This window comes from Rhinolophus sinicus, linkage group LG04, assembly GCF_036562045.2.
Source record: "Rhinolophus sinicus isolate RSC01 linkage group LG04, ASM3656204v1, whole genome shotgun sequence".
Lineage (NCBI taxonomy): Eukaryota > Metazoa > Chordata > Mammalia > Chiroptera > Rhinolophidae > Rhinolophus > Rhinolophus sinicus.
The window spans coordinates 81,783,452-81,798,068 of NC_133754.1; the positions used below are offsets into that span (position 1 = coordinate 81,783,452).

The 14,617-nt window shown below is 34.2% G+C and overlaps 1 long non-coding RNA gene across 1 annotated transcript in view; it reads right to left on the reverse strand.

Moving 5' to 3' along the window:
• The window catches only part of LOC141571305 (uncharacterized), a 139,493-nt gene that overhangs the window by 16,181 nt on the left and 108,695 nt on the right, over positions 1 to 14,617 (reverse strand). The window lies entirely within an intron of this gene.

The window sequence follows — 14,617 nt, forward strand, 5'->3', positions numbered from 1 at the left end:
ATTATAAAATAATTGCAAAACTTATCAAAATCTAAGTACATAATAAAGATAATACCCAGAAAATTTCCATTTAATTACCTAATCTAAAAAGAACAAATTATTCTAATACTATTTAAACTTTTCCATAGAATAGATTAAAAAAGTAAGTTTCCAAAACTGTTTAACAAAACGTATGTTACACTAGAAGAACTGAAATAAAAAAATACTGGATATATTTTCTATAGGATACCGTTTTGTTGAACATGAATAAAGATTCATACATTCAACTTGCATCAAACATTTTTCAAGGCCAAAATACCACCAACCATGTCAAAATACAAATGGCTGGAGGGAAATGCAATATAATGCAACAGGCCATTAATATAACAAGAACACTTGCAGAAAAGAAATATAATAGGATCTCATTTATTGGTAAAATCAGGTAATTCTATTGAAACTATATAAGAAGATGTATAGCCAAAGAAAAGACTAGTAGTCACAGCTGCACAATTTATAATAGCTAATGAGTATAAATACCCCAATTGTTCATCAATAATAGAATACTAAATACTAGTTGTATATTTTTATAATGTGATACTACACATACAAATGAAAATGAAATACTGGTAGCTAGTTCTAAAAGCATGAATAGATTTCTCAAATATAAGATAAAGTATGATTCTATATAAAGTTAAAAATGAGGAAATAAAAATGTGCTGTGTTAGAAGTCAGACTAGGGTTGATGAAGGCAGGGAGTGGGTGATTCGGTTGGTGCATAAGGGGATTTCTGGATTGCTGGCTATTTCTTATTCATTTGATTTCTTTGGTTGCACAAAAATTTCAACTTATGGATAATTTATATTGAGCTGAGTACTTATATGTTCACTTTTCTAAGTATACATATGCTTTATATCAATACAACATACACATAGGGCAAATAATACATACATCTTCAAGAATACACAAGAAACTGACCAGAGTTTTCTAAGTAATTTAAATGAAAGGGGAAATGGAGGGATATTTTAATTTTATTTGCACAGACTGTTTTTAATCATAAGCTTGCCCCCTTTATGTTTCAGACTTTTTTCTTGAAGAAATCTGAAACAATAATTTAAAAGAAAAATAAGTTGCCTTTTTGACTTGTCATTTCTCCAGATCAACCATTATGACTGGAGTATATGTTCTTTCCGATTTTTTTCTATGAACTTATGTATCTGTATTTTCGTAGAGAAATATATTAGTGTGAGGTGCTTTGAGGTATTCATACAGTATTTATGATGTTTCTTTCTCACTCGCTCTAGTATTCCAACAATTCATGTATCACATCTGAACCTTCAGTCTATGTCCTTTCCCCCTTCCTTATCCTACTTGAATTCCTTGACTGTATGAGCTATAGAAATAGATCACCAGGGTTTGAGACTTAGCCGGATCATCTGTAAGTTTAAGATACTAGCCACATACCCTAAACTTTCTGTGCCTCAATTCCCTCATCTGTAAAAATGGGGAAATGCAATGTCTACCTCATAGGGCTGTTATTGGATTTAAATGAGTGAATGATTGTAAAAAGCTTAGAATAATACCTGGCACATTGTAAAGATATGTAAGTTACTGCTACATAAAAATCTATTATAATAATTACCAGACAAATACCCGCAAAATCTTGACCCCTATCTCATGGTACGTACTTTGCAAAATATTAACTCTGGATAAATCTAACTCGGACCACCTTAGTCCAGCTAAGGGTGGTGGCCAAGAAAAAGAAATTGCTGGGTAATCTCACTTTTCAGTTCATGATCACTAAATTCACTGCACTTTTAGGTTTTTACACAGTCTTACCTTTCTTGTCCATTTGCTCTCCCAGTCTCTTACATGTTAATCTCCTGAATTAGCCTCTTTCTTAAAAATGCCTAATATCTCATTTTCTTTTCTCACACTCAGCTGCTGACATTTTTCCCTTTTCACTGAGAACACGGAATAAACTATATGAAATTCTGCAGCACCCAATTCCCACTTATGTGCATTTGTGCTCATATAATCTGCTTTTCTCCTCTTACAAGGTAGAGCTGTCCTTATTTGTAGCTAAGGCCGACCTTTCCTTTTATTCATTTAGCCCTACCTTCTTGTATCACTTTTATCTCTACCCTGGACCATTCTATTCAGCACACAAATACACTTTTATTACCTCCATTTTAAATATCACACATAACAAAACCACTCCCATTCTCAAAAGCTACCCCATTACCTCTTTGAAAATACTCAAACTTCCATTCTACCTTAAATTCTTCCAATATTTTTTCCCCTCAACATTTACCAAGACCCCCAATACCCTCTGTATTAATTCTCAGAGTAGTTAATTCCCAGATAGGAGGTTATGCAGTCTACTAACGACATTTGACATTATGGGTCATTCTGTCCTTCTTGAAACAATATATCTGCTTATGGCACATCACCATATCTTGATTCTACTATCCACTGGCTACTTCTACGGTTTTAAAAATGTGTCCTCCCCCCCACCCATCTCATAAAGCCAGAATCTAAACATTGAACTGACCCAGAGCCCAGTCCTATTACTGTTTCTCTTTTATATCTGTACAAAATCCCTAGCTGACCTTAATGTACTCTCACAGCTTTACATTGTAATATGTTACTAACTTCCAAATTTATACCTACATTCAGACAAATCTTCTCCTCTGAAATCAGATCCACATATTTCTAATTCACCACTTAAAATTTTATCTTAGTTATACAGTGGACATATATCAAAGTTAACGTATCCAAAACTGATCTCTCGACATAGCTCCAAAAACCAGCTCCTATAGCAGTCTTTCCCATCTCAGTAAAAGTCAACTAAAACTTTTCAGTTGCTCTGACCAAAATATCTTGAAGTTATCCTTACCTATTTTTCTGATATTCTTCACCTACTCCATTAGGAAATTGTAATTTTTTTCAACATTCAAAGGGATCCGGAGATACCTCCTTTCTACATTCTCAACGTCTCTTTCCTGGGTTGTTGCCGTTGCCTCCTAACTGGTCTGACCACTTCGGCTCTTTCTCCATTTCACAGTTTCAACATAGAAGAAAGAGTGGTTCTATTAAAATACAAGGCATAGTTTCATCCCCCTGCGAAAGTACCTGCATGAACCATTTATTTCACTCGGGTTAAATGCCTAATTCCCTACAATAGTTTATAAAGTTCTCCATGAGCTGGCCATCTGCGTGGCTGCATCTTCTGTTACTCTCCCACATGCTCACACTTTGCCCTTCACTTAACTCAAACATGTTAGGCACATTTCCATCTCAAGTTCTTTGCTCCCTCTAGTAATCTCTCTGTATGTGGAATCCTTCCCTCTCCCACATCCCTGTCCAGAAAGCGACAGACAACCCCCGTAGTTCCTTCAGGTTACTCAAGGAAATCTCTTCAGGAATACCCCTTGGTCAATTTCAACTTTCTCTGCCGAGAAAATGCAATTCTTGTCTGCTTTATAGTTTCTCTTATTAATCTATATACTTTATTCATTTTCTGGTTGTGTTGTTAGTTTTTCTCACTAGAATATAAGCTAAATGAGTAACATAATGATGACAACTAGAATAATGCCTGCCTATATATAGTAAGTACTTGTGTCAGCTGGGGTCATTGATGGAAGGACACAGAATGAACACCGGAATCTAGTCATTGAAGTGAATTATCATTCGTAAAAGGGTCAACTGGAGGGAGAAAAAGAGTGCTGTAGAGAATACCATCTCTTTGGAGCTGTGGCATAGGTATTGAACTATAGCCAAGCTCCTGGGAGAGATTCTGCAAGGAGGGAGCAAAGAGAATACATCATTTGATTGCACGCTCTTTTCTCTCTCTGGTAACACACAGGCTTCATTGCTCATTTCCAACAAGAAGCTCCATGGCAAGATGCAGTGGAGCGAGATCTATAGAGTAAATTGAAGATAAATAGCACAGCATATATTACAATGTTTCCCTGAAAATAAGCCCCAGTTAAGATCATCAGCCAGACGGACTCATTTAGTATGTCATGGCGATGTTCCAGAAGAAGATGACATGACTGCATTTGAATAAATGTAGATTGTTGTACATGAAAACATAAGACACACCCTGAAATATGCCCTAATGCATATTTTGGAGCAAAAATTAACATAAGACCCAGTCTTATTTTAGGGGAAACACGGTAGTAATGGTGACGAATGCCTCTGTGAATATTTGGGTAAATGCCAGTGACACAAAATTAACCCTATTTTCTGATAACTAATTAGTAAGCGCAAGGAAATGTATGTATTAACACGGATACTGCAATATGGTGTTAGAAAAAACAAAACTCCTACTATCATACCACCAACAATGTATAAACTAGCACTCTCCCACCAATCATATCATCAAAGATACATTTTGATACTGCATTAGTTTCCCACTGCTACTACAACAAAATGATTCTGTAGAACAGCTGTCAAACAATGGTGAATGGGAACTGGAATATAAACACTCCAGTTTCCTTGCCCCTCAAGCGAGATCTTAGATTTGATCTAAACTATTTCCTAGAAGTCCTCACCGGTGGGAAGCCCAGGTGGCCACAGTGACAGAGTGCTCATTAATGTAAATTGTGCTCCCTATTCTTCCATGTCTCACTTGCCTTTTTCCCTAGAGGTGTTTTTTTTTTTTTTTCAGATTCATCCCAAATCACACTCAAATCTTTGTCTCAAGATATGCCAAATAGGTGTTTCTTCAAGCAAGTGTAATTCATTATTCCTAACATGGCAGTGTGGGTGGGGGAGGGGTCTCCAGAATCACTTATATAACATTTTCTTTGTTTATATTTACACAGATGGTAACATAGAACAATAAATACAGCTTTGTTGTTGCTATTAGTTCAATGCTATCGAATGAGAGTTGGCCTGACAATGTAAGACCCTGCTTTCTCACCTTCTTTCTACTATGACCTTCCTTTTACATTGAGAAAGTACATTAGCTCGGTTTCTAAAAGAAATAAAAATAAAAGTGCCTAGGCTCCTTCTAAACTAAAATTGCTCATGACCCCTTTTCAGGTTATTTGAAACTAAAAGGAAAATATTACATTTAAATCATATTAAACAATTAAAATGTTGTATATAAACGATCTTGATTTTGAAATGCTTTTCCTTACAGATCAGTAAGTCGAATGATGTCTACTTTTTTTTTCTTGATAAAAATCCACACTCAGTTTTTAAATTATTATATCATATATTATATGGATTCTATATAGATAGGACATAGCAAAATATAAGTTTTCTGTATAATATATAGTATGCCAAAAAATCTGTTGTAGAGATGAGTATTATTGCAGTATAGTGTTGCAAATTTAAACCAATAGCTTAATATCATAAACAAAATTAAGTTCATTAATTCAAAAATCATTACATAAATATGATTTAAAATACCACTGGTTAATTTTGCCAATATAAACATGTTTCCTCTCAAATTACATCTTCCTTTTTCAGCTACTCATATTCATCTTAACTATTACAGTCATTACTAACATATTGGGATTTAAAATTGCATTTCTGAGTACAACCCAACTAGTATTGTTTTATTAAGATAAAAATAAAATGTTAAAATAATGCAATTCCTAATGTAGTATGTGGAAATTATCTAGCCTAGTGTTTAACTCCATTCAAGATAGTTTGGGTACTTTAAATTAGACTCTATCATTAATTAAATTGAATTTTTATCTGTGAAATGATAAAATGATAAAATTTTTATCTCTAATCCACCTACAAAAGCAGGGTTTACTTTTTTTCTTCAAACCATTGTTTATCAGATCAAAGAGACTTGATATATCTTTGATTAAAAATAGAATAGTTCTTTGCAGATAACTAGTTTACCTTTTGAAGATTTTTTAAACTCATAAGATAAATTAATAATTAAAGAAGTCTAGATGACAAATATCAATTCTTCGTAAAAAGATACTTAAAATATGAACAGCATTAAAAATGTATAAGTGCAAGAATATGATGTTTAGCTTTCTTAAGTTGAACTTGGCTTTTATTTTTGTGTAATACAATAATGAAACAAATTATCTAGACTGTAAAGTGTATTGTAATCAGGAGGTAAGACAAAGATGTTTTCTCCACATAAGTTTCCTAATTTTGGTAGATATTTTCTTTACTACTTTATTTCTCCTAGTTTTTGGAAAATCAATGGATATAATGGGAGGCTTGGAACTTAAAATTATATCTAGAGACATGTATGTGTTCAACTCATATAATATAAACATATATAAATGTATTGATATATTTATATAGTGCATTCTTCCCATGCGTATTCTTAAGTGAACCATGAATCAATAATTTTTTTAAAAGGACAGTTCATTTATAAAGGAAAAAGAAGAACATTCTAATGAGAATTTAGGTAATTACTTCCCATATACACATGATTTGAACTAGATAACAAATCACTGTTTGGTATCATATAAACAGTGCTAGATTTTAACACAAATCCATCCAATCCATCCAATTGGCACAAAATATCCAAAGCATCTATTTGTACTTCATGCATTGATTATACTATTCCTCAATCAACAGCTCCGTTTTTCAGAGTAACATTATTTTTGTAGAAAAAAATATATCACTTTATTGTACTCCTAATAATACCTAGTTCAGTAAGTTTCCTTTGAGGTCATAGTGTCTCTAAAACTATAATTTTGGCTGAGTAAGCAAACAGCAATGTAGTACAGCTGCTCTGTTACAACCATACCTGTGCATTGTAAAAGCTTAAATTAATCGAATAGTAGTGATTTAGCTTTAGAAATATGGAGTAAAATCAGATAATTAACAAAGTTATAGAAGAGAGAATCAGTGAAACCGAGGATTTATGATTCCCCTGGAATGAGGGCTACCAGTTAATTTCCTACTTTGTAGACTCTGGGCCTAATTCTAAGACATTTAAAAACACAGGAGAGTAATAAAGAAAAAGTATTATCTAGGTACAGTATGCAATCTGCTTTGGAAAAACATTTACAGAAATAAGAAATTGTGTCAGTGTTTTATCCTATTTGAGGGTATAGAAATTCAAGAACGTCATATACTATGAGGTGAAAAATAGTGGAAGAAAAGAAATAAATAAAAAATGATGGATTTATCTAACCTATGACTATCAGGAAATGGGTTGAGCAGCCTACATGAAACAAATCATCCTTGTGTTCTGCTTACAAAGGCCATACATATCCATGCAATCGATTTTGTTTTGTGTGCATAACCTGGTGGCAGTGTGGATGGAGGCCCACGCCTGACAAATGTGGGGCTGCAAAAGCCAGGCCCTGTGCATCAAGGCACGACAAAATCAAGCTGAGACACACCTGTTTGTCTAGCTTCTTTTTCTGTCCTGTTTGGCTTCCGTCACCCCTTTGCCCATTTTACCTGAGAGCACTGTTTCAAGAAATCATTTACATAAAATGTCCCTTTTAGTCTCTGATTCTTTGGAATCATATCTCAGAAAATCCATGAGAGGAAATTAAACATTAGAAGTATATACATTGTATGGATTCCAAAGTCAATAGTGATTAATGATTTGAAGGATATTCTTTTATTTTTTCCTTTGGATATATCATCAAATATTTGGATATTTCTTTCAAAATTAGTTACACTGCTTAATAACAGGAGTTTGATGTAGTTTAAAAAATATACATTTTAGTTTTAGAATAGTCTTAGATTTACAGAAACATTCTGAAGCTTGTACAGAGTTCCCATATACTCCACAATCTCTCCTCAGTAAGATGTTAACTTAATTCCGGTATTTCTCCAGCTATTCTGGCTTTCATTTGATTAGCATGGCACATCTTTCTAGATACTTTTAATTTTGACCTACCTGAGTCTTTACGTTTAAAGTGGAAATCTTGTAGGCAACATATAATTGGTTTATATTTTTTATCCACTTGACAGTTTGTCCTTTTCAATGGTATATTTATACCATGTGCACTTACAGTGTTTGTAACATATTTATTCAAATTGCTCCCTGCTTTTGTTCTCTTTTTACTGTCCTCTCTGGTTTTAATTGAGCGTTTAGTATGTTTCCATTTAACTCCTATCTTAGTGTATCAATTATACTTTTTATTTACATTTTCAGTTGTTGTCCTAGAGTTTATAGTATGTATTTTAACTAATCTAAGTCCAGCTTCCAGTAATTCTGTATGACTGTCACTTTGCATGTAGAGCAAGGACCCTGTGAGAGAATATTCCCTATTCATCTCACCTGCTGTGACACTGCTGTTACTCATTTCATTTACTCATATGCTGCAATTACTCAGTGTATTCTTACTATTAATACTTTATTAAACACTTATCTTTTATATTAAGAAAAATGGTGGATTTTAGTTTAATTACATTTAATCCTTTTCCAGTGTTCTTCCTTTATTTATATAACTGACTTTCTGACCTACATCATTTTCTTCCTCTCTGAAAAACAACCTTTCTTGCAGGGAAGTTTTCCTGGTAATATTTTTTTTTTTTTTTTTTTTTTGTGAGAGATTTTATCCTTCCTATATAATTTCATTATAATTAGATTAAGGTATTTTCCTTTCAACACTTTAACTCACTCCAGTCTTTTATTTCATGGTGTAAGGCAAGATAGCCACTGTGATTCCTATTCCTGTTCTGTAGTTAACATGCCCCCATTTCTTTCAAAATTGTTGTTTCCTTTCATTTTCTCCCTATTAGAAACAATATGCCTAGATAAAGATCTTTTTGTTTGTTTTATGTGTGTATCTTGCTTTATGTTTTCTGAACTTACTGACTCTGAAATTTGGTATTTGCCATTAATTTAGAAAGTCCTCAGTTGTTATTTAAGAAAACTTCCTCTGCTGTTTTCTCTTTTCCTCTTGCTGTTTTCTAATTGAGCATACCTGACACCTTTATTGTTCCGTAATTCTTGGATATCCTGTTGTTGTTGTTTTCATCCTTTTTCATATCAGTGTGGGCAGTTTTTACTCACTTTTCAACCGGATTGATTCTGTTAAGCTTACTGACCATTAAAAGTATTTGTCATTTTTATTACAGTGTTTTTGATAACTGGCATTTTTATTTGTCTCTTTCTTAGAATTTTCACCTCTCTACTTTCATTACCCTTGCATTCATGCATGTTGAACTACTTTTTCCACTAGAGCACTTAATATATTAATCATTTATTTTAAATTCCTACATCTGTGTTGTATCTGAGTCTGCTTCTGATGAATGCTGTCTCTTCAGACTATGTTTTCTTTTGACTTTTGTCATGCCTTGTGACCTTATAATTTTTTACTGAAAGTTAGATGTGGTGTATCATTAATGGCTACTGAGGCAAATAGGTCTTTAGTGTGAGCTTGCTAGTCTGGCTAAGAGCTGGGCTGTGTTTAATACTTGCTATAGCTCTAGGTGTCAGGTTTCACATTACCCTACCATCCTTGCATTGTCTTGCCTCTCGACTTTGGGGACACCTCAAAAGGAGTCTGTATTTAGTTGCTTTTTAGCTATAATCCTGGAATTATAATTCTGGAATCTTAAATTATAATGAAGTAGAAATATTGGAGTCAAGCAAAGGAAAATATGATTAAGAATGTAGAGGAATAGTTTTGTACATATTAATGTAAATTTGAAAACTGTTGCCTAGGTAAACCCCAACAAAAGGGTTAAAATAAGTGTTGACAAACATGTTTATGATGTAAAACAATAAATGGTTTAGGAGAATAAAGGTTATCCTGATGGTTTGAATAAATATCAAGGAACTTAAAGTTAAAATAAATTAAGCAAATGTATTAGAATGTGCAATGTGATTATAGGTAGATGTTGGGACATATTAAACACACTTAGACATAAAAATGAAAGAAATTATTAAAAAACTTTATATTGAATTTCAAAACATTAAATTGATAGTGTTTTCCCACCAAATTTGTTTCTTTTTTAGAGCTAATTTTCATCCAAAGATATTTTATAATTGTTTACTATTTCAAAAACCAAATATAGATTCTAAAAATATGTGACTAGCCCTTAAGGAGCAACCAATTGGGAAAACAAAGTGCTATAAATACACTAGACACATACATAAATCATAAATAATAATCACAAATACTCATATAGTTGTCTGAATGGACATGGATAACTGTGGGGAGAGAGAATGTATCTGCATGTAGATTTGACTGTGTTACAGACTGAATTTAAATATGACTTTAATTTGCAGTCTAACTTTTCATTCAAAAGGATGCTGTACTCTAATTGATAGTTGCAATCATAGATTAGGATGGTCTGAAGTTGTAATGTAAAATATTTTTGACATTAATGTTTAAAAATGTCCACATTGTGTTATTTCATTATTGCTAAGAGTATGACAGAATAAAACTAACCAAGAAATAAAACAAAATAATCATTAGTTATGTTGAAAGGCATTCAGAATAATGTATTTGATAGTACAGGGAAGGGAAAAAAGCACATTTAAAGAAGGTCATTATTACTAGTGGCAAAAGAGAAACAGCGAGAGCTTTGACTGCCTATTTGAGGATTTGGTGTGAAAAAAGACCCATATCAAACTTTATTGACACAAATTTGTAAATATGTTGTGTCTTTCTGAGTATGAAGCACCCATCTAAGCACTGAGACAAAGGAGTTCCATTCAGACCACACACATTGTTCATTTACAACCTGTGTTTCTCACACAACAGGGCATATATGTATAAGTACATTCTGGAACTTCAGACTGAGAATGCCAAAAACATTGAAGAGTTTTTAACTTTAAGAGAAAAAATAGGTTGAATTTAACCTGATATGAGACTATTGACTTCAGGGTTAGATTGATGCTTTCTTAAAATATTTCTTTGGTAATTTAGAATAGTTATTTAGCTGCCCTTTACATTGATTTCAGAAGAGTATATTTTAGTAAAAATAGTTTATCTTAATTTGTTTCAGAGATACAACCATAGTATAAGGAGAAAACTAGGTAGATAAACAATAATTTGATATTTCACTGAAAATCATTATACTTTAGAGATAAAAAGCATTCAGTTCCATGAAGGATATCTGTAATATTCAAAACTCATGTATCTATTTGAATAAGATAGTTCTATTTAATCTGTCTACTATCAATAACTTATATGAAGCTTAAGAGAGTGATGTCATAAAAATGGTGGTGAGCCTCTGGAAATCTCCCCTGGAATTTACAACAAATTGGACAAGTCTTAACTCCACAAAGGACTCCCTGCGCAGCAGACAGGCAAGACTAAGAGGCGCACTACTGAAATCACCTAAAGGTGGGCAAATTGGGCAAGCGGGTGAGGAGGGAAGGGAGAAGTGCGCAGATGGGGCCAAGCAGGAGCTGGACGCAGACCTAGCTCAGTGCTCCGAGCTCGCTGCATCCCAGAACTACCAAGCTGCAGGACAGGGAAGAACTTGGACTGCTAGACCTCCATTTATGGCCCACAGGGCTGAGGGGACAGCATATAACATGGCTGAACCCAGCACTCATGGCAGAGACCTCAGAGCAAACAATGCGGGAAGAAAGCTGAAAACGGTGGTTTAAGCCCTCACTGCTGAGCAGAGAATGGAAGCCTTAGGCACTGAGACTAGCCGCCCCCTCCCTACCCTCCCTGAGCTCGCCCTGCCCCCACCTGCTCAGTGCTAGAAGGAGAACAGTAGCAGTGTCAGATCAAAAGAACAGAATATTTGCAGTTCTGAGGACTGGTCAACAGACATGGACTTGCAGCCAAACTACTTCTGGCAAAAGGGAGGGAGTCGTGGAAGGAGGACTGGCTGTGGTGGTGGTTGCCACCATTGCTCTGAGCCACCTCTCACAACCCACCCCCACACTGTCCCCACCTATCTGGGCAGATCCCACCAGGAGTAAACAGACCTGCTGAAACACACAAGCTCTGAATCTGCAGGAAGAGCTTTGGAACTTAAGAATTTCTCAACATCCCCCCACAGATGTGGCACTATATGATCCATGCAAACTGTTCACAAAGGAGAAGTCAGCCTTACAGGCAATCCCCCCATTCTGTGAGAAGTTGGAATAGTGCAGAGAAAATATAACACTACAGTGTGAGAGACAATAAAAGGCTGCAGAAGGAGAGAAAATAAAATATTCTACCAACACCTACTGGAAAACAAAAGAAATACCTCTTTCTATCAACCTGTTATAGAACCCACTCCTGTAGATGTCTAGGAAGAGAAATAATAAATCATTAAAGGCCATGAATAACCAAGGCAACAAGATAGCTCAGAAAGAAAATGAAAAGTATCCAGAAAATGAACTTAAAGATATCGAAATATGAGACTTAAATGGCAGAGATTTAAAGATTGCAGTTCTTAAATAACTCAACAAGATGCAAGAAAACACAGGTAGTTTAATGAATACAGAAACACAATCAAAGAACAAAACGAACATTTTACCAAAGAGATTGAAATTTAAAAAAAGAACCAAATAGAATTTCTGGAGATTAAGACCTCAATAAAAGAAATGAAAAATGAAATAGCCAGTTTAGGTAGTAGAGTTCACAAGATGGATGAAAGAATCAGTGACATCGAAAATAGAAATCTGGAAATGACATAAATGGAAGAAGAAAGAGACTTGAGACTTCAAAGAAATGAAAGAACTCTTCAAGAACTTTCTGACTCCATCAGAAAGAGCAATGTAAGAATAACGGGCATACCAGAAGGAGAAGAAAGAGAGAAGGGAAATGAGAATATATTCAAACAAATTGTCGATGAGAACTTCCCAAAATTGTGGACAGAACTGGATCCTCGAATCCAAGAAACAAATAGAACACCTAATTACCTCAACACCAACAGGCCTTCTCCAAAGCACATTGTATTGAAACTGTCAAAAATCAATGACAAAGAAAGAATCCTCAAGGCAGCCAGGGAAAAGAAGATGGTAACCAACAATGGAAAGCCCATTAGAATATCATCAGATTTTTCAGCAGACACTCTACAAGCCAGGAGGGTGTGGAACCAAATATTCAAACTATTGAAAGGGAGAAATTATGAGCCAAGAATAATATATCCAACAAAGATATCCTTTAGATATGAAGGAGGAATAAAGACCTTTCCAGACTTGCAGAAGCTGAGGGAATTTTCTAACACATGACCTACACTACAAGAAATACTGAAGGAGGCTATTCAACCAGCATCAATAGGGATAATTTGTGGCAACCAAAATATAAAAGGGGGGAGAGGAAAGGACTGAACCGGAATATGGGAATGGAGAACGTAAGCATGCTGAAGAAAATGGAAAACTCCAAGCATCAAACTTTCTTTTACATAAACTTAATGATAACTCTCAAAAAACAATCCAGAACTGAAATACATAATGTAATAAAAGAAGAAACAGAGGGAAAAATCATGGACTACCACCACACAGAAATAATAGACAACAACAAAAAGGCAAAGAAACAATGGAGACGCAGTCTTACAAGAAAACTAAAGATAGAATGACAGGAAATCCTCACATATCAATAATCACCCTAAGTGTAAATGGACTGAACTCACCAATATCAATAATCACCCTAAGTGTAAATGGACTGAACTCACCAATAAAAAGGCACAGAGTAGCAGTTTGAATCAACAAACTAAACCCACCCATATACTACATCCAAGAGACACACGTCAGATACAAGGATAAACATAGACTCAAAGTAAAAGGGTGGAAATTGACACTCCAAGCAAATAGTATCCAGAAAAAATCAGGTGTAGCTATAATGATATCAGATGAAACAGACTTCAGGATAAAAAAGGTAACAAGAGACAAATATTTACATTTCATAATAATAAAGGGTCTATACAACAAGAAGATATAACAGCAATATTTATGCCCACAATCAGGGAGCACCAAAATATACCGGCAACTACTAACAGAACTAAAGGGAGAAATTGACCAAAAAACAATTATAGTAGAGGACCTAAATACATCATTGACAGTGATAGATAGAACATCCAAACAGAAAATAAATAAAGAAATAGCAGTCCTAAATGACACATTAGATGAAATGGACGTAATTGACATATATAGAGCACTTCATCCTAAAACATCAGAGTATCCATTTTTTCTAGTGTACACGGAACATTCTCAAGGATAGACCATATATTGGGGACATAAAACTAGCCTCAGCAAATTTAAGAAGATTGAAATCATACCAAGCATATTATCTGATCACAAGGCTTTGAAATTGGATTACAACTGAAAAAAAAAGGGGGGGGCAGGTAAAACCACAGATATGTGGAGATTAAACAACACACTTAAAAAGAACGACATATTCAAAAACAAAGTAAGAGGAGCAATTAAGAGAGACACAGAAACAAATTAGAATGAAAATATATCCTACCACAATTTTGGGAATGCAACAAAAGCAGTTTTAAGAGGGAAATTTATATCACTCCAGGCCTATCCAAGAAACAAGAAAAATCCCAAACAAATAACCTCACTTTACACCTTAAAGAACTAGAAAAAGAACAAATTAAACTCAAGGTCAGCAGAAGAAAGGAAATAATAAAAATTAGAGCAGAACTAAATGAAATAGAAAACAAAAAGACAATAGAAAAAATTAATGTGACAAAGAGCTGGTTCTTTAAGAAGATTAATAAAATTGACAAACCCTTGGCTAGACTCACTAAGATAAAAAGATAAAAGCCACTAATAAAC